The 24459-nt window shown below is 34.8% G+C and overlaps 1 long non-coding RNA gene across 2 annotated transcripts in view; it reads right to left on the bottom strand.

Annotated features, from left to right (window-relative positions):
• LOC141568326 (uncharacterized) overlaps nucleotides 1–24459 on the bottom strand; it is a 74338-nt gene that overhangs the window by 10413 nt on the left and 39466 nt on the right. Inside the window, exons 2-3 of one of the 2 annotated variants that reach the window (XR_012491454.1) lie at nucleotides 7415–7586; nucleotides 5395–5455 (exon numbers count right to left, since the gene is read on the bottom strand). This is a non-coding gene — a long non-coding RNA (uncharacterized LOC141568326). The remainder of the gene's footprint in view (nucleotides 1–5394; nucleotides 5456–7414; nucleotides 7587–24459) is intronic. The other variant, XR_012491455.1, reaches the window with a different exon arrangement.

Genomic DNA, 24459 nt, shown 5'->3' with positions numbered 1-24459 from the left:
AAAGAGAAAATCCTCCCTCCAAAAAAATACCAATTCACTGGCAATTCTGCCATATTCTAAGATAATCATTATTTGTACCTGAATGATTTTTGTCTTCTCACATTCCCATGTGAAGTTGGGAAAATGACAGAAGACATTGGGAAAGGAGGGGCAAGATGTATCAGAGAAGTTTAAAAATGTCCTCATGTTAAAAAAGTCAGGTATAAGGTTAGAATATAGGAAATATGGAACACCTGTGTTAGGGCAGACAGAGAATGAGACGGGGGAGGGGACATTTTCCTACTTGGTAGAAGTCATCCTTAGAAGCATCAGGTGTTAGGAAACCCTTGTCTAGTGGTGACATTTGCTTCTAGAGAGGTTCTAAGAAGAGGATCCCAGCTTCTCCACGTGTCTTTTGGAAATCGATCATTCACTATATTCCACTGTGAAATATGAACCATGGTAGAACAGAAGCTTGAACAAAATTAGTGTTTAGTAACTTTTTACCATTTCTGTACTTTTTTTTGGTAAAGGCAAATAATAAGCTAGCTGTTGTGAAAGCATCCAGTGGTGTACAAATCAGACAGCTCCCTCTCCTGTTTTCTCAATCTCTCTCACGAGGAAGTGTGAGTAATGGAGATAGAAGACAGCATGTAGAGTGATCTTTTTCCCTCATGTAAATGATCTTTTGAATACGAATGAATAACTTCTATGTGAAGAGACTAGAAAATTAAACTTCATGATGGTTGGGAGACTGGTGCCTGGCAGTCAACAAGAACACCTATCTTATTGTTAACTCAGCTGCTTTAATAGGGCACTAGGATGTCCAGAAACGATACACAGGATATTGGCAACAGGAAATGCTTTGTTTTTAAATATTTAATATTGAATGGTACCTTCCCTTTGTGTTCTTAACACATGACTGCATGGCTTATATCAAGATATTTCTGGTTTGAAATTAACTCTCATACTTGAAAGCAGAGTTCTGATTTATAGATTGAAGAATGAAAGCCTGAAATTGCTCTCACGCTTATTTAATCATGTCTTTTTTCAGTGTCAAGATAGAGTTTAAATTATGAATGAATTCATTTGTTCTGTGGCCATGCTTTATGACAAATGCAGGATACTTTCATCTAGAGTTTTCTATCATGAAATCAGAACTTTCGAAAGTGACAAATTTGAGGCAAGATCAAAGTAAAGATGCACTTTAAGTTATAATATTTTATCCATTTTTTAGTTACTGTTCATCATATTGCTACAGAATAGAAATTATGTTAAGGCTACTTGAGATCTTAGGTTCTCTTTTCAATCAAATTCATTAAAAGCTGGGAATCACCATAGCATTCTGGAAAATGTGTGGGTTATCAAACTTTGGTTTAAATATTTGTTTTGCTATATATTAGCAGTGTGACATTAGTTAAACATCTGAATTTCAACTTCCTCTTCTGTAAAACGAGGTTAATTATACTTCCTTTGCAAGCTTGTTGAAAGGATTACAGATGTTTCATGTAAGTTTTTATGTGAAAATGCTAGTACCTTGCTAGGCATGTGTGGTCAGAAAACAGATAGCATTATTATTATTTTTTATTGTTATTATTACTGTGCCCTCATACCAAATATAAACCATGTCATTGATTTCGTAAATTACCACACAATTGGATATTTTCAATCACTTACTACATAATTTTTTGCAGTAAATATTAAATCTTCCCATGGAATTTGCAAGAGTGTCAAACAGATAAGAGTTTTCAGTAATAGGCAGCCCCTTGATACTGAAAAACGACACTGAATTTTCAGCCAAGTCAGATTACAATCGCTGTTCTCTATTCCCTTTAATACACACACACACACACACACACACACACACACACACACAAAACCCTATAAGCTTCTATATTACATTAACCAAGAAACATAGAGATAGAGAATGCTACATAATTAAAGGATTACTTTTTAAAGGAACATTTGTGGTTTTCAAAGTACCAGTCTATATATTTTTAAGTGAAGAACGAAAAGGACAAAAGTCATATTTTAATAATACAGTTGAAGAAACAATTTCATTAAGAAAATTAATGAGAAACTTTAATATGTCTTTCTGTTCCAGATTTACTTAAAAACTATTAGTACTTCATTGTTACTAAATGACCTTAGTTCCATTAATATACTGAAATAATTATCTAAATATTACAAATACAATCTAACATCACTATTTTGTCTCTTAACTGGCATCAAGTTGATTCTGATTTAATCATACTTGAATGTAGTAAAGCTTTTTGCTAGACAAATATATGCAGACAGAATAATTACATATTTATTACTTACTAACGTTATTATTACTATTTTAAGTACTTTGTTTTGTGCCCTAAGCTGGCTACCTTTGGTGTTTCCGTGAGTTCCTTGTTGTTTGTTGTAGGCTCATCAGTGCACCAAGTTACAGCGTTGTCTGATACAATGTATGGCACTTGCACACAGATAGCTTCAAGTCCACTTGGATGGAATGCACTGTAATTTAAAAACCTTAATTTGTCATGCAAGTTTGCATGACTTGCCCAGGTGAAATGTCAGATGTGAGAATGTTTGTACTGGCAAGATAACTGTTCTGGCAGCACTTTGACATTAGTGAGAACAGACATGACATCATGAAGGGATCCAAATGGGACCCAGCATCACAGTCTGACGCCGACAAGAGAAGGAACCCTCTGGCTGGGCAGACGTTCATTAATTAAGGCCACTCGGAACAATTTTTATTCTATCAAAGGTTTCTGCTGAGAGACCACTAACTTAGGGAAATTCTCATTCCCTTTTGCCAGAGAAGCCGACTGTATTCACTTCTGAGTATTGTAAGAGTTGGACAAGTTATGTAATAAATGACTGCAATGTACTTTTAATAATATTTTTCTGTACCTCAACTTGATTTCAATCTCCAGTCCTCATACTGCCAGGCAGAGAAAAATAATCTCAGCCAATTCAGATGAATTTTGGTCAGGACTTCCTCCATCAACTCAGGGATTTATTCCCCCCTCTCTTTTTCCTAGTTGGATTTCAGTTTTGCAGGTGTTGGTGGCAGGGAGCAGCTGATCTCCCCTTTCCATGTTGTAGCCACTGATAACCTGCATCCTGGCGAGTGTGGGTCCATGTGGAGGCTACTGCGCCCTGTCCTGCCGCCTGCAGAGGTGACTGTGTGTGCGCCTCTGTCTGTCTCACCTGCTGCACTCTCGCCAGCATGGAGAAACATTCTTCTACAGGACTGTACCTGCAACACACTGATGTGGGGAACTCTGTGAAGCTTGCTGCCTCCCCAGGCTCTACTTTAGACAAAGGTCCCCTCTGCGTTCCAAAACTATCTCAGGCTTTTATTGGGTAATTCATACAGTGTACAGACTTTGTAGTTAAGGCCACTCTACTGTCTTCCACTAATATCTTAGTTATTGCTGCCTCATAAGCTTTCTTCTCAGCCTGGACAATAATTACCTTGTAGATGTGTGGAGGCAGGTGGATGGAAGGGAGACATTCATTCATTCATTCATTCATTCATTCATTCATTCATTCATTCATGGATGGGAGTCTTTTAAATTCGTTAACACGTAAACTTTATGTCCTGCGTAAACCCTACTCAAAATGCACACTTTTGAAACTCCAAATCCCTTTTCTTACAAATCATTGTTTTTGAGCTTTAAAAACTCTTACTTTTAAACTCAACATCTAAGAATGTTCTCTTCTCTTGTTTAGCACTAGTGTTTCTGCTGTGATAGCCCTGCCCTGAGTTAATGAATTTGAAGATAATAGTCTGAATGGTGAGAGAGCCACAGGGTTATAAAACAAAACAGCAACAATAAAGTAATTACAAAAACATTGATTAATATATCAAAATAGTAACAAACTGCGACTAATCTTGCTTTCCTTGCTTTACAAAATCAAGTCAATTGTTTGAAAAAGATCAAAGGAAAAAAATACACAGGATATCTGGATTAGAGATTCTCCCTTTGGTTTATAAAAACTAGCTTTTTTAAAGAGTCAAACGAAATATGGAATGTTACTGATAAACAAAATTTCTCTAACTTTTGGTCTTTGATTTTGCAGCTTAACAAAGGGACTTGATTGAGGCACATACAGTATTAAACAGTTGTTGTTTTTTTAACGATTTTGATTTTAGGAAAGCTATCTCAGATGAAGAGGCATGAGTGACTATAAAGTTGACTAAATGTGAGGTTTGCATTGGTTACTTGGGGTGATTTCCTTAGAGGAATAGTTCTGATTCTTTACTTCAGACCTACAGCAGCTTCCTTTTATTTTTCCAATAAAAATCTGAACAATTGAACACAGTACTTGGGGGCAGCCAGGACCTACCTGACTGGACCCCACCTCTTCAGGCTTGGCTTCCGCTCTGTGCCTTCATGAATCTGGCCATCAGGTTCCATTGACCTCCATTCCTTTCAAAGTTTTCCTGAACTTTCGGGACCCCATAAATTGATGCATCCTGTTCCCTTCACCAAGTGGCACTCGCTTTCTCCTCAACAAACAGGTTCTCCCTTTCATCCCATGGTCCCCTCAGTCTCTGCCCTACTTCCGCGCCTCAGGACTCTCTCCTACCACTCCTGTGGCACTCTTTTAAGGCTACACTGTGTTGTGGATATTTGGATATTTGTGTAGTAGAAAGAGCACCAGGCTCAGAAGGAGAAGACTTGGGTTTTCCCCTGTTTCAAATATCATGGCAAAGCCATTTCAATTCTCCGTATGTCAGGTCAGTCTGTGGATTTTGTAACCGCCTTTGCATTGTTTTCAGTGTGAGTTCTATTGGCTACAGTTTTCAACACCTTGTGTACAGAAATCACCTCTCAATTTCCAATAGTGCTTTGTGTTCAGTGAATATTTGCTGAATCAAATAGAATGGCAGATGAGAAACAAGGAGTTTATTGATAAATCCAGTGGGATAAAGAGGGAAAATAATGGTAAGTTTAGTTACTTTATTTGACTAAGTAAAAGTTAATGTTAATAAACATTAACAAGGGGTAGGTGACAAGGGGAAGGTGAGTGGTTGGTTATGGGTTCTCCTTTCCCATCCCTCCATCTCAGCCAACAATTGTGATTTCCTTATATCTGCAGAGCAAAAGTTTTTGTATTCTTTCTTTGTATAGTTAAGGAGATATGTAATAGTTCATAGCAAAGAAAAGGGTTGGATATTAACTACTAATTCATGTTTCACTTGACAAGCTTCTGAACAAGCTCAGAAAGCCTTGCCAGGTGAACACCAAGTCAGATCACTTTATTTCAGAGAAGATAAAAATAACTCAGTTCCTTGACAACAATCTAAACGTTTCAGTGTTTCAACAAGTGTGGCATTTGATGTTGCTCACTGCCATGGGTTCCTTTTGGTAAAGATTACCTATTTTAGAGAAAATAAAAAAATAAGCTTACTTTTATCCTTCTTAGCCCATCACTTCTGCTATTCAATTACATGCTCTTTGTTTGTGTATACCTGAAATAGTGAGAAAGAATAAAAACAAAGAAATTAAATGTAACTCAATGGCATTTTGTGAAAGGCAAATAACACAACAATTTTAATCGATGACAGACACACACACTTCATAAAACTATTACCATGCAACTCCAGCTGTAAAAACTGAACAGCAATATGCCTAAGCTAATTCGCAGCAAAAAAGTAAACCAATCACATTGACAAAAGCCACCATAAACAAAAAACCTGTATTTAAAAGATTAGCAGTTTTGGCATTCATCCCTACCATTCAGTCTTTCACGTTCTTTTTTTCCATCAAAATTTAGCTTACGTTTGATGTTAGTAAGAGTTGCATTACTGTTATTGTTAATTTAGTTCTGTTTAGTACCTAGAGGGTTATATATTGTAAAATAATTTTGGTGCCTCTAGTTACTGTTAATTGGTTGTTTTAATAACCTACAGACCTATTTGTTATGTTTTTGTAGGTTTACACTTTTAACTATCAGGAACTTAATAACTGAGAATATTTAACATTACTGTTGCATAGGCAAAATTACAGAGTTACTATTAGTGTTACCTGTTTAATGTTTAGTTGTCCTTTGAGTCCTGCGACATATTTCCTTAATAATCATCAGCCATCAAGTTTGATAGTCTCAAAAGAAATATCAGTCCTCTAAACTACCTTCAAGGGCGGTGATATTTAGCACTGAAAATTACAAATAAAGTTTCTGAGTTTGAATAGCAACAACTGGCCTGATGATTTGTTTGTCAAAACAAATTGTTATAAACTATGCAAATGAAGCCATGCACTCCTTTGATTGAAAACAATAAAGTGAATCTACGCGATGCTTACATGTTGGATGGGATATTTAATGTGTAGGGAAACTCAAAGGTTGAAGAACTAGGCATTTAGACAGTGATAAGCGGTAACCTTACCTCTTTATACTCATTACTCTTTCTCACGAGAGACATGCTAATGCAAACAAGACAATCAGAATTTGTGTTTAGCAAGATAAAGCTTAGAGGATAGTTTAAAATCCATTTATTATTCTAAATCCATTTTTTTCCATTAATGTATTATACATTAGTGTTTACTAACCATGATTCATGTAACAGTTTAGTTTGTTAACTTTTAAATTATTTAACAACCATAAGTTATTAATACATTTTTAAAGTATTATACATATATCTTAAAAGAGGCTTGGGTTCATTTTTGTAATTTTTAAATAGAAAACATTTTAGGCATCTCTTGAAGAAGAAATAAAGCAGGCATTTAAACCTAGAAAACAAGTAGTTCCAAATTTAGTTTCTACAAAAGTTTTCAGCTTTATTTAAAAATTATGGCAAATATATTTGACAAATTGTGGTTTCCTATTTAGAGAAGCTTACACATGGGACTTTATGTGTGTGTGTGTGTGTTTCCTTTTTTAACAAATACAGGTTAAAACACTGAACAAATTCAGTTAGCTACGTACATACAGTAGCTGCTATTTTCAACCCCATTAAAACAGCATTTAAAATTAAATTTACAAACTTAATATCGAACATCGTCATCTAACTAACAGATATTAAAAGACAGGTTAAAACATCTTATCTACAACTTTATTATCATCTAGTTCAAAAAATCATATTACAGTCTTTTAGCAACCCTAAACAAAGTTTTTGCTAGTTGATTGAGACTCAAAATTTGTTAACAGATTCATGCTCTTTCTTAAAAAAAATAAAATAAAAAAAGAAAAGAAAGAAAAGAAAAAAGAAATTAAAAAGATTACACACAACAATGAAAAACAACCAAGAGAATATCATCCTACTGAATGATTTATAGACAATGCTTGCCAATGACTCTTTTAGTCTGTTTTTTAAAATAATACTAGTGTCAATGTCACGCCAACAGTATAGGGGAAATACAAGAAATATATGGGAGTAATCATGAGCAGTTATCCCTAGAACAGAAAGAAAGAAAAAAAAAAGGACTATTACTTGTATTGTTGCTCTTTATGTGGAGACCACAGGCTATGAATTATCTTTGAGGTGAGGTCACAGTGGGGAGGACCTTCAGTATCTACCATAGGGGTGACCCTGAACACCCCTCTGGCTGAACTTGGCAGTGGCGCATTCAGGCTGGAATGGGTCATGGACCCTTCTTCTGGTGCTACGTGAGAAAGACAATAACATGCACATGCTTCACAGTTATCAGAAACAGTTATTTAAGACACAGTAGTCTCAGAAAGAAAAGGAAATAAAAGATCTCAACACTGATGGCTCAATCCTTACTACATTTTCCACATGATGAGATCATCTCCAAAAAGGATATATGTTGAAATGCAGCCACTTAGATGAACTTGCAGGGAATTGTTCAAAAAGAGAGAGTTCTTAGATTGCCTCATATCTATTATGTGTGAAATTTCTATGCCACAAATAGAAAGAGGAGTACCAATACAAACTACTACAGATTGAATCCTTTATACAGACTCCTAAAAGAAATTGGATATAGAAAATCAGTTGTTCTTAGGCCTTGATTAACTTGAGAATCACCAGGGAATCTTAAAATGAAAAACAAAACAGAAAATGACTATTGCCTGTCCTCTAGCTCCCAAACCAAATGACTAGAAAACTCTACAGGGTGGGATCTAGGTTTTGGCGTTTTTCAAATGCTTCCCTAGATGATTCTTATGTGTCCCAGGGTTGAGATCCACTGTGTAAAACAAAATTGGTCAGAGATAAGCAAGATATGGAGTAAATTTTAAGTAGCAAAATCAGTAAAGGAAAACAATATATTAGTTTTACCAAATAAACAAATTGGAAAATAAAGAGGTATTAGCACACTAGGAAAATATCTTATTTACCTGTTAATCGGACTACCAGTAACCTAAATGTTTTGAAACCTAGCCAAAACCCAAACTTTTGCGTATATGGAAAATAGCATTTATAAAGTTTATGCCCCCAGAAGAGAAATGCAGCCCTCCTTCAAAGGCCAGGGACTTAATTTTGGCTGTATGATGACTTATTTGATACCAGAAACTAGGTTATCTGGGTCTTTCAATCAGAATTTAGTTCTTCAGTAGAGAGCAGATTTCATTCGTGGGGTTACAGTCGGAGGAAGTACGGACATAAGAAAAGGGGTTACTAGAGACACATTGCTGTGGATAGCTGGTATCAAAGGTGGTGGTGATGACAATATCAAATGGAAAATCCCTGCAGACTGAGGCCAACTGATGTAGAGTATATGCCTCCTAAAAATATCTCTACACACTTACCCAACTGACCAATAAGACCTTTTGTTAAGCTAAAAAAAAGAATATCTTTGGCAAAAACAGTAAGAAAAAATTCAATTGAACTTAGTATAATATAAGGCAAGGGCTAATGATCTACAGTATAGAAAAAGGGTCAAAAGTTTATCAATGTAGAAACTAACAGCACTTAAATGGGTAAACATGAGGTTTCTGAGGATATCCTTTATTATAAATCATACCTGGTGATACACAGAAAATTGTATTTCCTTCACTATTTAAAGTACATACTTGCGTTTATTTCATTATGTGATAGGACATAAAATAGAAGTGAGAACCGAAATAAATATGACAAATGTTACCTTTACCCAGAATACAGACCTATCTAGATCAGGGATTGGTGAACTATGGCCTGTGAGCCAAATGTGGCCAGCTGCCTGGCACAAGCATGTCACAGCATGTCATAGGCATGCTTATTTCCAAACACTATCTGTGGCTGCTTTCACTCTCCAAAGGCAGAGATGAGTAATGTGACAGAAACCCTGCTGCCTGCAAAGCCTAAAATAGTTACACTGTGAGCTTTTACAGCAAAGGTTTGCAGACTCCTGATCTGGATCCTATTGTCTTTTTTTTCTTTTTTTTTTTGGTGGGATATTGTAGGTGTTGGTATTTCTGATGTGATCCCTTAAGGTCAAGAATGTACCCCTGAGCTTCCAGAATTTCTCAACATAGACATTTTAGAGAAGAATGTACGTGTGTACTTGTTTGCAATTAAACAAAACTTTCTTTGATGTACTAGAAAGGAAAACGGACTTTTGCTACAAGTTTGAAAGTGCCTTCTTAGCCTTATGTAATATAAATTTTATACTGCCTATGAATAATCAAGAATATGTCAATGTCCTTGTCCTCTAGTGGTCAAAGCTATCCCAGTTTATTATTGCTTTTAACAAAGGGAATGTACCACTTTTTGCTCCATTTGTTCTAGGGTGTTAGAGATCCCTGGGTTGCAGTCTATGGGTTTAGGAGCTGAGATAAGATAGGTTTCAAGATTTCCCAGGGAATGGAAGTTATGGATCCTTTCTCAGATGCTGAATATTCCTGGTAGGTTCTGTAAAATAGTGAAACCACCATGAGCAGAGGGACAGCAATACCTGCTTCATCTACCCTCAGATTTGCCAGAACTTTTAAACTGGAATAATCCTGGCAATTTGCCACAGAAAACATAAGTGTTTAATAACAACTCATTGATTTGGCTTTACTTCACTATACACCTAAAGCTGTAGGCAGCTAATTGGTGGACTAAAACCTTAGATTTCTTAACTGTTGGCCAACATTAAAATGAAAAGTGTCACTGTTCACTGCTCTATCCCTAGTGACGGGAAAAAATACAATGCCTCGTAGGGGTTTGAATGCAATGAACAATTGTAAGAAGGAATGATGAACTCTAGGAACTGTAAAGCAGAAAAAGCTCCCTGTGACAACCTTGGAAACAGTAACAACTGGGCTGAAGAAATTCAACATTAATTTTAAAAGCTGTATAACTAGAAATCTTATGTATTTGTTATTGAGTTGAAGTCAGACTTCTTACTGGAAAGAGTTAATTAGCTAAGTACCAAAAGTATTCACTATTGGATTCAATGAAACAGTCATAACGGAGTCCCACCACAAAAAAGGGTGAAAACATTATGTTTCATTGCACAAAAATGTGCTCTTTTGTCATTCTGTTTGTATGGGAATTGATACTACGTTCTTTCCTCCCCGAAAAGGCTAGGAAAATGGGAAATACTATTAGTCTTCCATAATGGTAACAAGAAAGGCAGATAAAATGAATTCATACCCAGGCAAAATGAGTTTTAGATTTCCTAAGTTTCCTTACCATTAGCAGAGGATTTATTAGTCAAGGATCTATTCCCTTAATTAAGATCTTGAGTTAATTGTTTACATGTTCTCCATAAAAATAGTGAATTGAGATCAAGAAAATATTTTTTCTATTTATGCCAATTTTCCTTGGTCTCTATTTTCCCTGATATCATAATGTTTATATACACTATAGTCACACATTTACAATCTCCATACGATAATATAAGCCAGCATCTCTCAGTGAAGTGATGGTCTTTGATCTAGACAGGAGGGCACTGATTCAATGAATATTTTTCCTTTGTCATCATATAGTGTGTAATTGAGCCATATATGATCAGCTAATCCCCTCATTGCTCACCAGAAGCTCTTGGGTTTCTTCAATATAAGTATCAGAGATAGAAGTGATTCTTAAAAATATAAGGCATTCTAACTTGAGTCCACCATGGAAACTTGCACATGGAAAACACGCAAACATAAGGTCCTCACGGTGGGAATTCTCTAAAATTTGAAGTTATTAAGGCCCAGGAATGGCTTTAGAATTTACATGTTTTTCTTGGGATTCTCTTTTCAGCAAACAAGGTAGATTTAAAATATTTTAGGGCTTCATGCAAATTTTGGAGTCCTAGCCAATTGCTTCTATTCCCATGAGGTGGTCTAGAATGTCATTAGAAAAAAAAAAATCATTGCAGACAATGAACTTCAGAGATAATCTTTCTTTGTCCTTCTGGAAAATGATAAAGGAAGTAAGATGCTCTCAATATCAGGATCATTGTCATATCAGAAGTATTAGCTAGCCTATGCATGTGAATCAAGTAAATGAATTATTACTTAGAGAAGGTACAAAATAACTGTCTGCCAATTGAAATTACTGGGATGGATTACAGAATTGTGGCTCTGGAAATAGCAAATGAGGATATGACAAACATAGTTTAAATGACTTGATCACATTCCCAACATTTCTAGACTTCTCAAGTAGATTTTAATGTACCATATAGTATATGAAATAAGAAGGAAAGGGGGCAAATAAAGCATTCATTAAATAAATTGTTCATTTTTTTCTTTACCAAAGATCTCATATATGCCAGTCACTGTATCTACCCCTGCATCTGAGGATAGTTTAAGGGGCTTTAAGGAGATCACAGAATACAACTAACATAAAATTTCATTGATTATAATTGATATTTGAAGAAAATGCTGGAGAAAGCCTAAATAAGGGAGCTGCTAACTTTCATCATTCAAATGAACTCGGATTGAACTCTAACATTTATTCTCTGTGTTTTTTTTTCTCAAAGAAGTACTATTCTGAGCAAATATGTAGCATAATTAAGAATTCAGATGTTGTTTAACCTATGTAAGAGAACTCACTTTCTTTAAAGATTTTCCTGTATTAATTATTTTGTATCATCTGGCCTTGTTTCTTAAACTGGATTCTAAGATCTATGAGAAGAGACCTTCTAAGTTAGCAAATGCCTAGTAAGAATACCATAAATACCTGTAAGCTACATATAAATAATGATATTACTAACTAAAAAGGAATTTACATTATGCAAAATAAGTAAAACAAGACTGTTATTCAGAAACACATTGTTAGCAATTAGGTTATAGTGTCGCATATATTTAAAATATATCAGTATTTCTTTTAAAAATTACTCCACCTCTTTTTTTTTTTTTTTAACTCACACTGATTTTCTAACCGAGTTTAGTCAAGTTTTACAGAATGCAGTAGAGTACATCTCCATTACATGTTCATAAGAATCACTGAGGAACGTTTTACTTTGATAAAGGGGTGTAAATTACCCCAGTATCTCTTCTTGTGCATTAAACGTTACTCTACTGACTTAAAAAGCTTCTGCATCTCAAATACTCTGCTCTCAGCAGAATCAGGCTGATTAAGTGGTGTTCATGTCTCAGTGTGCTCTCATTCCTGCCATGGGACCAGGTACTTTGGGAGCTGTCAGAGTGGGAAAGAAAAATCTGGATGATTTTTAAACTTGCAAAACTGTGTTGTATGACTGTTCCAGAGATACTATAAATGTTTAGATTTGTGGGAGAAATAAATTAAGCATGGGAACAAGGCACCAATTGAGGAAAAGTCAGCATGATTTAAGTACTTGGAAAGCTTGGAAAGTAAACTTTTAATGTTTATCTTCCTAGAAGTGGGTTTAAAATGCCACCTTCAGAGTAAATTAACTTTCAGTCAGTTCAGACAGGATACAGGAAATTGTAGAGATTTTTGAAGGCACAACCCTTATGTTCACACTTTGCTAGACCAACATAGTTAGTTGTTTATGTTTCAGAGATCAGAAAAGGAATCTCAGAAATAATTTATTTTACAAGGTATTGAGAATGTATTTGAAGTAGTAATGACTGAAAACTTTCCTAATCTGGGGAAGGAAATAGACATACAAACCCAGGAAGTGCAGAGAGTCCCAAACAAGATGAACCCAAACAGGCCCACACTAAGACACAGTATAATTAAAATGGCAAGGATTAAAGACAAAGAGAGAATTCTAAAAGTAGCAAGAGAAAGGCAACTAGTTACTTACAAGGGAGCTCCCATAAGATTGTCAGCTAATTTCTCAACAGAAACGTTGCAGGCAAAAGGGGATTGGCACAAAATATTCAATGTGATGAAAAGCAAGGACCTACAACCATGTCTACTCTACCCAGCAAGGATATCATTTAAAATTGAAGGAGAGATAAAGAAATTCCTAGACAAGGAAAAGCTAAAGGAATTCATCACCAGAAAACTGGCATTATAGGAAATGTTAAACGGACTTGTTTAAGAAGAAGAAGGGGTCAAAAACATAATGATAAATAATAAAATGGCAATAACTATGTATCTATCAACAATCACTTTAAATGTATATGGATTAAATGCTCCAATCAAAAGACATAGGATAGCTGATTGGATTAGAAAACAAGACCCATACATAGGCTGTCCATGGGAGATCCACTTCAGATCGAAAGACACAGACTGAAAGTAAATGGATGGGAAAAGATATTTCATAAGAATGGAAACAAACATAAAACTGGGGTAGCAATACTTATATAAGACAAAATAGACTTTAAAACAAAGGCTATAATAACAGACGAAGAGGGACATTACATAATGATAAAGGGATCAATCCTACAAGAGGATATAAGTCTTGTAAATATTTACGTACCCAACATAGCAGCACTTAAATATATAAAGCAAATATTGAGCACCGTAAAGTGAGAGATTTACAGTAACACAATCACAATGGGGGACTTTAACACCCCACTGACACCAATAGACAGATCTTCCAGAAAGAAAATCAACAAGAAAACAGTGGCCTTAAATGATACACCAGACTAGATAGATTTAATTGATATTTTTAGAGCATTTCACCCCAAAGTACCATAATATACATTATTTTCAAGTGCATGGGGAACTTTTTGCAAGATAGACCACACATGAGGCCAGAAAACAAGTCTCAATAAATTTAAGAAGACTGAAATCTTATCAAGTGTCTTCTCTGGCCACAGGGGTGAGGATACAAATCAATTACAAGAAACAAAAAATGAAAGACACACAAACACATGGAGGTCTAATAACACGCTACTAAATACTGAATAGGTCAACAATGAGATCAAGGAAGACATCAAAAGATACCTTGAATCAAATGAAAATCAAAACAGAATGACCCAAAATCTACAGGCCACAGAGAAAGCAGTGTTAAGAGGGAAATTTATAGCAATACAGGCCTACTTCATACTAGTTCATAGTGAGTATAGGAAAAAATAATAAAGATTAGAAATAAACAAAATAGAGTCTAAAAAAATACAAAAGATCAATAAAACAAAGAGCTGGTTTATAGGAAAGATAAACAAAATTGATGAACTTTTAACCAGACTCAAGAAAAAAAGAGAGAAGACCCAAATAAATGAAAGACAAGTACAATGAACACCACTGAAATACAAAGGATTATGAGAAAATATTATGAACAATTACATGCCAACAAATTGGACAATCTGAAAGAAATGGATAAATTCCTAGAAACATACAATGTTCCAAGACTGAATCAAGAAGAAACAAAATCTGAACTGACTGGTTACTACTAATGAAACCTAATCAGTAATCAAAAACTCCCAAGAAACAAAAGTCCTGGACCAGATGCCTTCACAGGTGCATTTTACCAAACATTCAAAGAAGAATTAACACTATCCTTCTAAAACTATTCCAAAAAATTCAAAAGTAGGAAAAGTTCCTAAGCACATTTTACGAGGCCACCATTACCCTGATTCCAAAACCAGAAAAAAACAAAAACAACATTACAGAAAAAGAAAACTATAGGCCAATATCCCTGATGAACATAGATGCAAATATCCTCTGGAAAATATTAGCAAACCAAATTCAGCAAAACGTTAAAAAGATCATACACCATGATCAAGCACATGTATTCTTTAAAGTTTGGTTCATTATATACAAATCAATTAATGTAACACACTACATAAGCAAATGAAAGATAAAAATCATACAATCATATCAATAGATGCAGAAAAACACTTTTGACAAAATCCAGCATCCATTTATGATAAAAACTGCCAGCAAAGTGGGAATAAAGGGAACATATCTCAACCTAATAAAGGCCATATACAACACACCCAGAGCTAGCATCATAAACAAAGGGCACAAGCTAAAAGCATTCTGCTTAAGATCAGGAAGAAGACAGGGATGCCCAATTTCACCAATTTTGTCCAACATCTTAATAGTACTGGAAGTCCCAGCCATAGCAATCGACAAGGGAAAATAAAAGGCATCCAAATTGGAACGGTCAAAGTAAAACTGTATTTTCAGATGATATTATACTCCATATAGAGAGCCCAAAAGATTCCACCAGAAAATGACTAGAACTGATAAATGAATTCATATTCAGAAATTGCTTGCCTTTTTCTACACTAATAATGAACTGTCAGAAAGACAAATTAAGAAAACAAACCCATTTACAATTGTATGAAAAACAAACAAACAAACTTAGAAATAAATTTAACCAAGGAGGTAAAAGACACATACTTGGAAAACTATAGAACAACGAAGAAAGAAATTGAAAGAGATAAAAAAACCTATGGAAGCATACGCGTATACCATACTCCTGGATAGGAAGAATTAACATCATTAACGTGTCCACACTACTCAAAACAATCTACTGATTTAATGCAATCCTTATCAATACACCAATGGCATTTTTCACAGAACTAGAACAAGTCATCTTAAAACTTATATGGAACCACAGAAGACCCTGAATCGCCAAAGCAATCTTCAGAAAGAAGAACAAAGCTTGAGGCATTACACTGCCTGATATTAAACTATATACAAAGCTACAGTAATCAAACAGCATGGCACTGGCATAAAAACAGAGACACATAATCACTGGAAGAGAACTGAGAGCCCAGGTACAAACGCATGCCTATATGGTATTTAATCTATGACAAAGGAGGCAAAGAACATACAGTGGGTTAAAGACAGTCTATTCAATAAATGGTTGGGAAAACTGGACAGATAGACCCAAAGAAAAAGAAAGAAAAGAAAAAGAAAAAAGAAACTGGATCACCTTCTTATACCATATATACCACATACAAGAATAAACTCAAAATGGATTAAAGACTTAAATGTAAGACTCGAAACCATAAAACTCCTAGAAGAACACACAGGTAGTAAACGCTCAGAGATTGCTCTTCATAATATTTTTTCTGACCTATCTTCTCAAACAAGGGAAACCAAAGGAAAAAATAAACAAATGGGACTTCATCAAACTAAAAACTTTATGCACAGCAAAAGAAACTGTCAACAAAATGAAAAGAGAGCCTACTTGAATGGGAGAAGATATTCACTAATGATACAACTGATAAGGTTTTAATATCCAAAATGTATGACGAACTTATACAACACCAAAAAAACCGCAAACAATTTGATTACAAAATGGGCAGTGGACCTGAATAGACATTTCTCAAAAGAGGACATACAGATGGCCAACAGATATATGAAAAGATGCTTAATGTCACTAATCATCAGAGAAATATAAATTAAAACCACAATGAGATATTACTCACACCTGTCAAAACGACTGTCATCAAGAAATCAACAAACAACAAGTATTGGTGAAAATGTGAAGAAAAGGGAGCCCTTGTACACTCTTGATGCGATTGCAAATTGGTTCAGCCTCAATGAAAAATGGTTTGGAGGTTCCTGAAAGAATTAAAAATTGAACTACCTTATGACCCAGCAATTCCACTTCTGGGTATTTATTTGACGAAATCCAAAACACTACCTTTAGAAGATATATGCACCCTTATGTTCATTGCAGCCCTATTTACAAGAGCCAAGATATGGAAGCAACCTAAGTGCCCATCATGATGACTAAATAAAGAAAGGGTGGTACCCATATACAATGGAATATTACTCAGCCATGAAAAGGAATGAAATCTTGCCATTTGCGACAACATGGATGGACCTAGAAGGTATTCTGTTAAGTGACATAAGTCAGACTGAGAAAGACAAATAATATATGATCTCATTTATATGTGGAATCTAAAGAATAAAATAATGAACAAACAAAACAGAAACAGACTCATAGATACAGTGAACAAACTGATGGTTCCCAGATGGGAGGGGGTTTGGGGAGTACAGTGAAAAAGGTGAAGGGATTAAGAAATAGGAATTGGTAGTTACAAAATAGTTACATGGATGTGAAGTATGGCATAGAGAATGTAGTCAAGAATGTTGCAACAACTATGTATAGTGCCAGGTGGGTGTCAGACGAATTGGGGTGAATAACTGCATAAATTATATAGTAAATGTCTAACCACTATGCTGTACTCCTGAAACTAATATAAAATGATATTGAATGTCAATTGTAACTGAAAAAAATAATTAATAAAAATACCCCTCAAAACAATTTATTTTAAACACTCTACAACAAAAAAGGGCAGCTCATGCTATTTATTTTTCATACACTATAAACCAATAAGCAAAATCCACAACTAAAGTAGGAAATCTAAATTAATCTCTACTGCTACAGGCTGCTAGTGCCTGGTTTTCCAGTCATATTAGAGCATTACAACAAGGTTGATTCAAATTTACACTGGCTCTAAGCCACTCAGTTTGTTAGTCTCAGCTAAGTTTCTGATCTTTCAGAGGAATGTCATTCTATTTATAAGCATTTTTCAAATATACACTTACATGTTGTTTTAAGGATACTTATTCCCAAAGAAAATAGGTTAGCTATTTTATTGTTTTTGTTGTAATTCACTATAATAGTAATGTCCATTTTCCTTATTTAATTTTCAAATATCTATCCTATTAGAAAAGGAAGATACTACCATCACACTTTCTGAGGGAGAAACACAGGGCTAGACATTTTACGTATATTATTAGCAAATATAATTTTCCTGCAAGATAGGTGCTAATGTTGCCTTCCTTTTTAAGAAAAGGAAACAAACTCAGAAAGTTTAGATGTTGGGAAGACTTAGAATTTTTATTTATAACTGTCTCACCATCTCTTCACCACCTCTTTCATCTCAAAGAAACTCCGGACTGCCACTTCTTTTTCTTTGTCTTTCCTAGAAAATAGGACTTCATTTTATTTTCACTCCTTTCAGATTATATAATACTTGGTAATTCCAAAGACAAACAATTAACTAAATGACTGAGATTGTAACTTGATTTTTGATAAGAGGAATGTGGCTGTTTGAACTGAATTGTAAAGGTGCAAATCTAGGTGTTCACTCGTGCAAAGTGACAGGCAGAGTTATCTGCTCTGCCCTGAGCATTTAAAAATATTTATGGAATTTTGGGACTGAATGGCCCCACCCTTCATCCACACAATTTGTATTGCCACTCTTTGTAATTTCTGAGTTTGTTGTTTTAAAAAAGCAGAGAGTAAAAGGGAAAACTACTGAAGGAGAACTATAAATGATCAGCATCTGTTTTCACAGACAAACGTAGTGAATTATGTTCCAAGAAGAGTTAACTTTTAGTTCACCATCAGTTATGCTGTCAGGAAATTCAGTCAGTTTATGGGAAGCATTTACAGCTTTTATCCCTGTTTCAAAAATTTTTAAAGATATTTTCTGTTAGGAAAAAAGTAACACTGGGGATAATCCACTTAGAGAATAACAAAAGGAATTTGTTAGAATTTTACGATGCACGTAGCAGACACTTGGTAATTATTTATTGAATAAATTAATTGTATTTAAGTATTTTACATCTAATTTTGTACCTATAGAAGAAACCACAGGCTTCCTTCAGAAGGATCTCTTCACTTTGAATGGGAGTCCCAAGAATTTTGCAGCCAGAGCTGCATTTGACTTCTGGTTCTTCCTCTTCCTTGTTGAAAGACCCCTGCAGCAAGTCTCTTAATCTAATACTGATGACACATTTCAGTTGTCACAAACCATTCTGAGCTTCTGACATGCATATCTAACTGCCTGTGGCACATATGCTCAGGTGTCTCAAAGTCAACTTTTTCCAAAACTAAACTCATCTTTTTCTCCATCCTACCTAATAAATCTTCCCAAATTTCCTATTTGAGCAAATGATGCAAATACCTACTATCTATCTACCTAGTTACCCACCAAAACCTCTTCACATTGTCATGATCTCCTCTTTTCTTTGCCCAATGGATCTAAGCAATAACTAAGCTTTGTCTTTTCTTTCTTAATATATATTTAACCCAACCATTTCTTCCCGTCTCCACGAACCCTATTTCACTGCGGGTCATTGTCATCTTCTCCCAGAATACCCAGCTCCCCTAATTACCTTTCATGCCTTTGCATGATTTTATTTTTATCCATATTATAATGTATACTTTATATATATATATATATATATATATATATATATATATATATATATATATATATATAATAAAATATATTATATATATATTGATTAAGCCTGTAAAATTGTTCTTGTAGCACATTCCAAATCAAACCAAAATTCCTTAGCCAGGAATTCCATGCAAGGTCTAACTTGATCTGATCCCTGACTTCATTTTAGACAATGGGAGTTGATGACTGTGGTGATCACCTAAAGTATAAGTGTTCAGTGGGATTCACTGAAAACATTTTTTGGTTCTTCAAGTAGAAGAAGTATTGTTGATAAAATTAAGATTTGCTTTTTTTTTCCTGGCACATTTTGTTACCAATGCTTTCCCATAGTTCATTTTATATGGCTCAACAAGAGTTGTTAGCTGCGTGTGGGCTATTACTGTAATTTTTGTGGACTCTGGTAAATTTTTGACAAAGTGAGGTTTGAGATTTAACTGTTCAACACACAGTTTTCAAAAAGGGACCAAATTCTATTTCCATTACCTAAAGTTTTTTGTAAAAGTGAATTTAAAATACCAGTTTTATAACACAAATGTTTACTTACAAATTACCTAATGTTCTAAAAGTAGCCTGCATATTACTTGTGTGTTATTGCCGAGAATGCTAATGCCTGGCACAGTTTTGACCTCTCATATTAAGACCACAGGCTACTGTCATCATGCTCCCAGGCATGTATCTGTCTAAAACTTATTCTCAATCTTAGCTTGCAGCAGGACCACCCAGGAATTTTTAAAACTGATGCTCAGTTCTCATCCTCAGTGATTATGATATTTCATCTTTTCTTATGGCCAAGTAATATTCCATTGTACATATGTACCACCTCTTCTTTATCTAATCATCTATTGAAGGACACTTTGATTGTTTCCATGTCTTGGCCACTGAGAATAATGCTGCAATGAACATAGGGGTATATATATCTTTACGGATAAATGTTTTCAGATTTTTTGGGTAGACACCCAGAAGAGGAATTGCTGGGTCATACAGTAATTCTATTCTTACCTTTTTGAGGACTCTCCATACTGTTTTCCATAGCGGCTATACCAATTTGCATTCCTACCAGTAGTGTATGAGGGGTCCTTTTTTCTCCACAACCTCTCCAACATTGTTATCACTTGTACTGCCACTTGTGACAACATGGATGGATCTTGAGATTATCATGCTAAGCAAAATAAGTCAGACAGAGAAAGTTGAGGACCATATGACTTCACTCATATGTGGGATATAAAACTGAAAGGAAGAAACAAATAAGACAAACAAACAAAAAATCATAGACACAGACAACAGTTTTGTGGTTACCAGAGGGTCAGGGGGATCAAACATACAGTGATGGAAGGAGAACTGACTCTGGGTGGTGAACACACAATGCAATATATAGATGGTGTATTATAGAAAATGTACACTTGATACCTATATAATTTTACTAACCAATGTTACTCCAATAAACAAACATTTTTAAAGAGTTTCTAAGGTAACAATTGGAAAAAAAATATTATGATATAACTGATCTGGGGTGGTAACTGGATATTGGTATTTTTTCAAAACTCATTCAGAGGACCTGAATAAAGGAAACAAAAAGTGCATTTTGCCATGCTATGCTATTAACCCACTGACAAAGAGTCAGCAACACCAGAAGATGTTTCCAATACAGAAAACGAGTAATAAAGTTATTCTGCTTCTCATTCGGAAATAGACATTGAAACACAGAATGCCAAGAAACCATGGGAAAGCATTAAAAAAATTCTTTATAAATATTACTTACTCGTTTGGCAAAGAATGAAGTGGAATTATAAAGGGACACAACAATGAAAACATCCAGAGAGATCCACGTGTAGAAGAGAATAGACATCCATGTACCCGGATGTCTATGGTCTTTGGTGATAGAAACCTCAAAGAAATACCCCCTTTAATGTGGCAAAGAGCATAACAACATATGTTTGGTATCTTTCCAGGATTTCAGCACTCTTCTGTTAAGGGGATGGAATATAGTATCATATAGCTAAAAATAAAGATTTGTATCAGCTGCCCTATTTTTTTAATTAAAAACCCATTTACCAGAGTATGTCTTTGAGACAATGAGCAACTACTAAAATAAATTAACACCAGCTCCAAAAATCAGACTTTTGAGGATTACTAAGGTGACTGGGTCAGGTTGGCACTATTTATTATGTCCAGGACTGTGTGAGGTGCTTTCTCACCCTTAATTTCATTAACACCCCATCATAAATCCATGAAATTACAGCTCAGGAAATTTAGAGAGCTGGTAATAATTTACCTAAGGCCACACTGCTGGTTAATTTGACAATGAATTCAAGTGCCATGTGTCCCTCCAAACAAAGGGCATAGTAAACATGACTACAGAGGAGAATATTACAAAATGGGCTGTTAAAAATAAGAGAGAAAAAGACCGATTTGATGGATAGAAGGGTCATATGATAGCACAAAGGACAGTTTTCTAAAGTCATACACAGCAGTGATGACTCTCCTTTGCCAGGACACAGTGCCACTATGCCACAGATGCATTTCTGTTTCTTCTTTCATTCTTTCCTTCACTCCACTGGCAGTTCTAAATGACACTCCACCCTATAATATCAATAGGAATTACATCTTTGATCTCTTTGTTCAGTCAATTAAAAGGACAAGATATCAGAAAGAAGACATTGTCTATTGACTAGAAGCCAAACCCTTCTGCCTTGATTTCTGACCCTTAGCAATTTGGTTCCATCTACTTCTGTAACCTTATTTCCCACTACTTTGCTCACTAACAATCCACCACTCATTGCCTGTCTAACCTCTGTCAGTGTCAGACTCATTTCCACATTGATATTTCCTTTCCCCTTGTTAAGCTCATCGCCCAAATGTGCTCCAGCTTCTCACTGCTTTAAAGAGGAGAAAGGGGGCACTTAATTTACTTGGCAATTTGGGATTTTGGTAGACATTTTCTTAATCATAATCCCAGTTTCTAAACTAAATATCCTCCCATCATGCCATCCGTCAACACGAGTGGAACAAATTCCTCTATTTAATTATACTAATTTAAATACATAAATGTAACATAGTATAATAATTTTATTTTAGTTTAGTTACACCAGAAATATTTATATACTATTTCTTCATTCACTTCTTCGCAACCTACTAATATCTGAAATTCCCCAACTCAGAACTCTCTTCCCATGGGGTCCATAAGAAATATATCCCTTGGAGTTGCAATGGTGTAGGATAATGTAAGAGTAAAAGCTAGACATTTGTCATAATAAATGTAGAATTAACACAAGAATGAAGACTATGGGAACGGTTGAATTAAAAGTGCTGATTTTTAACACAAAAAGTCAAGAACCATATGACCTCACTCATATGTGGGATAAAACTGAAGACAACAAAGGACCATAAACCCATAGACACAACAGTTTAGTGGTTACCAGAGGGTAAGGGGGGAGAAGGGAATAGTGCAATAGGAGAGGGTAAACGGGGTCAAATATATGGTGATGGAAGGAGAACTGACTCTTGGTGGTGAACACATAATGCAATATATAGATAATGTATTACAGAATTGTATGCTTGAAACCTATGTAGTTTTGATAACCACTGTCACCCCAATAAATTAAAAAAAAATAAAAAAGTGCTGATTTTTGGATGGGTATGTGGTTCAAGAAATTTTTAATTAGCATTACAAGAAGAAAAATGGGGGTAACCTATATTAGTGGCAAATAATATACTTCAATGGATTAAATTGGGAAATAAATAAAGGTATAATTAGAATACTTAACCAGAAAATGTATAAAATGTTTATTTTTAAACCACTCCATCAGAAAACAACCTTGCTAGAAAAGTATGGCAGTGCAAAATAAGTTAGACTTAAATTTATATTAATATTAATAGCATTCGATAGATATGATATTACAGGCACATTTTTTACATTAACTATTGTAACTTGTTCTGTTTATAACCCCAAGAAGTAAATACTGTCCATCCACATTTTACTCATCATAAAACTAAGGCACAAAGTCCAAGACCACATGGCTCAGATGTATCCAAGCTGGAAATTAAACCCACAACTATCTGACTCTAAAGCTGATTGCTTAGCATTCATACACAGAACTTGATTATAAGATACTATAAAAACAGAAGAAACTCACCAAATTGTAGTACTTTATTTCCTCTACTGGGTTACCGTTCAGTATACTAACTCTCTATGCATGTTATTAAAAACAGGCAACATATTAGAGGTGTTTTTGAATACGTGATGGAGTCTCAGTACATTTTTATCCATAAACTAGACAGAAAACTTCGGTTAATCAACGACTTAAGAGTAGTGGAATAATTACATTCTGTTAAACTTGGGACACTTTTTTTGTTTTTCAGAGAAAAATTGGAAAAAATTTTACACCTCTTGTATTTGACATTTACTTTGTTTTCAAAATTTGGTTATTATAAATAATGCTGTAATGAACATCTGTGCATATAAATCTCTGACCTCATCTCTCATTATCTCCTTAGGGCACATTTCTAGAAATAAAACGAATTGCCAAAGAATCTCCATCTCTATTTAATATAAAATTATGAGTGATTATATATGACTTGACCATGATCAGTTTCAATCTTCTTATAATTTTGGAGATTAATTGTAGAACAGATGCATTGCAGACAATAAATAATTTACACATTTTAACTCTTATGGTTTTTCATTACATATGAAAAGCATGGATTTCCTTTAGAAAGTGATTACTCAGTTTTATTTATGTCCCTCATTACAGAAAAGTTATAAGGTATCATATGAAGCACTTCATTCTTCCTCTTATTTAGTTTTCTGGTTTGTTTTTGTTTACTTTATAAAGTGGTCTGACCTATCATCGATCCAAAAAGCCCTGGTATTTTTCATTAATGTCAAGGTCCTAACCTAAATTCTGGCCCAATGCCAATTTGAGTAATTACACATTTCCCACTTTCTTCCAATCAGATTCATTTGGGAAAGTTATTCTCTTCCTCCTTTGAAACGACAGTGTTACTTTTACTATAAAGGTGCAAGGTTTCAAAAGCAGACTGGATTTAAGCAGTTAAGGTTTACAATAATCAGCTCAGCTCAGG

Source organism: Rhinolophus sinicus, linkage group LG02, assembly GCF_036562045.2.
Source record: "Rhinolophus sinicus isolate RSC01 linkage group LG02, ASM3656204v1, whole genome shotgun sequence".
In the NCBI taxonomy this organism is placed as follows: Eukaryota; Metazoa; Chordata; class Mammalia; order Chiroptera; family Rhinolophidae; genus Rhinolophus; species Rhinolophus sinicus.
Note: the sequence above shows the minus strand (reverse complement) of the source record. Positions and strands in the feature narration are given on the sequence as shown.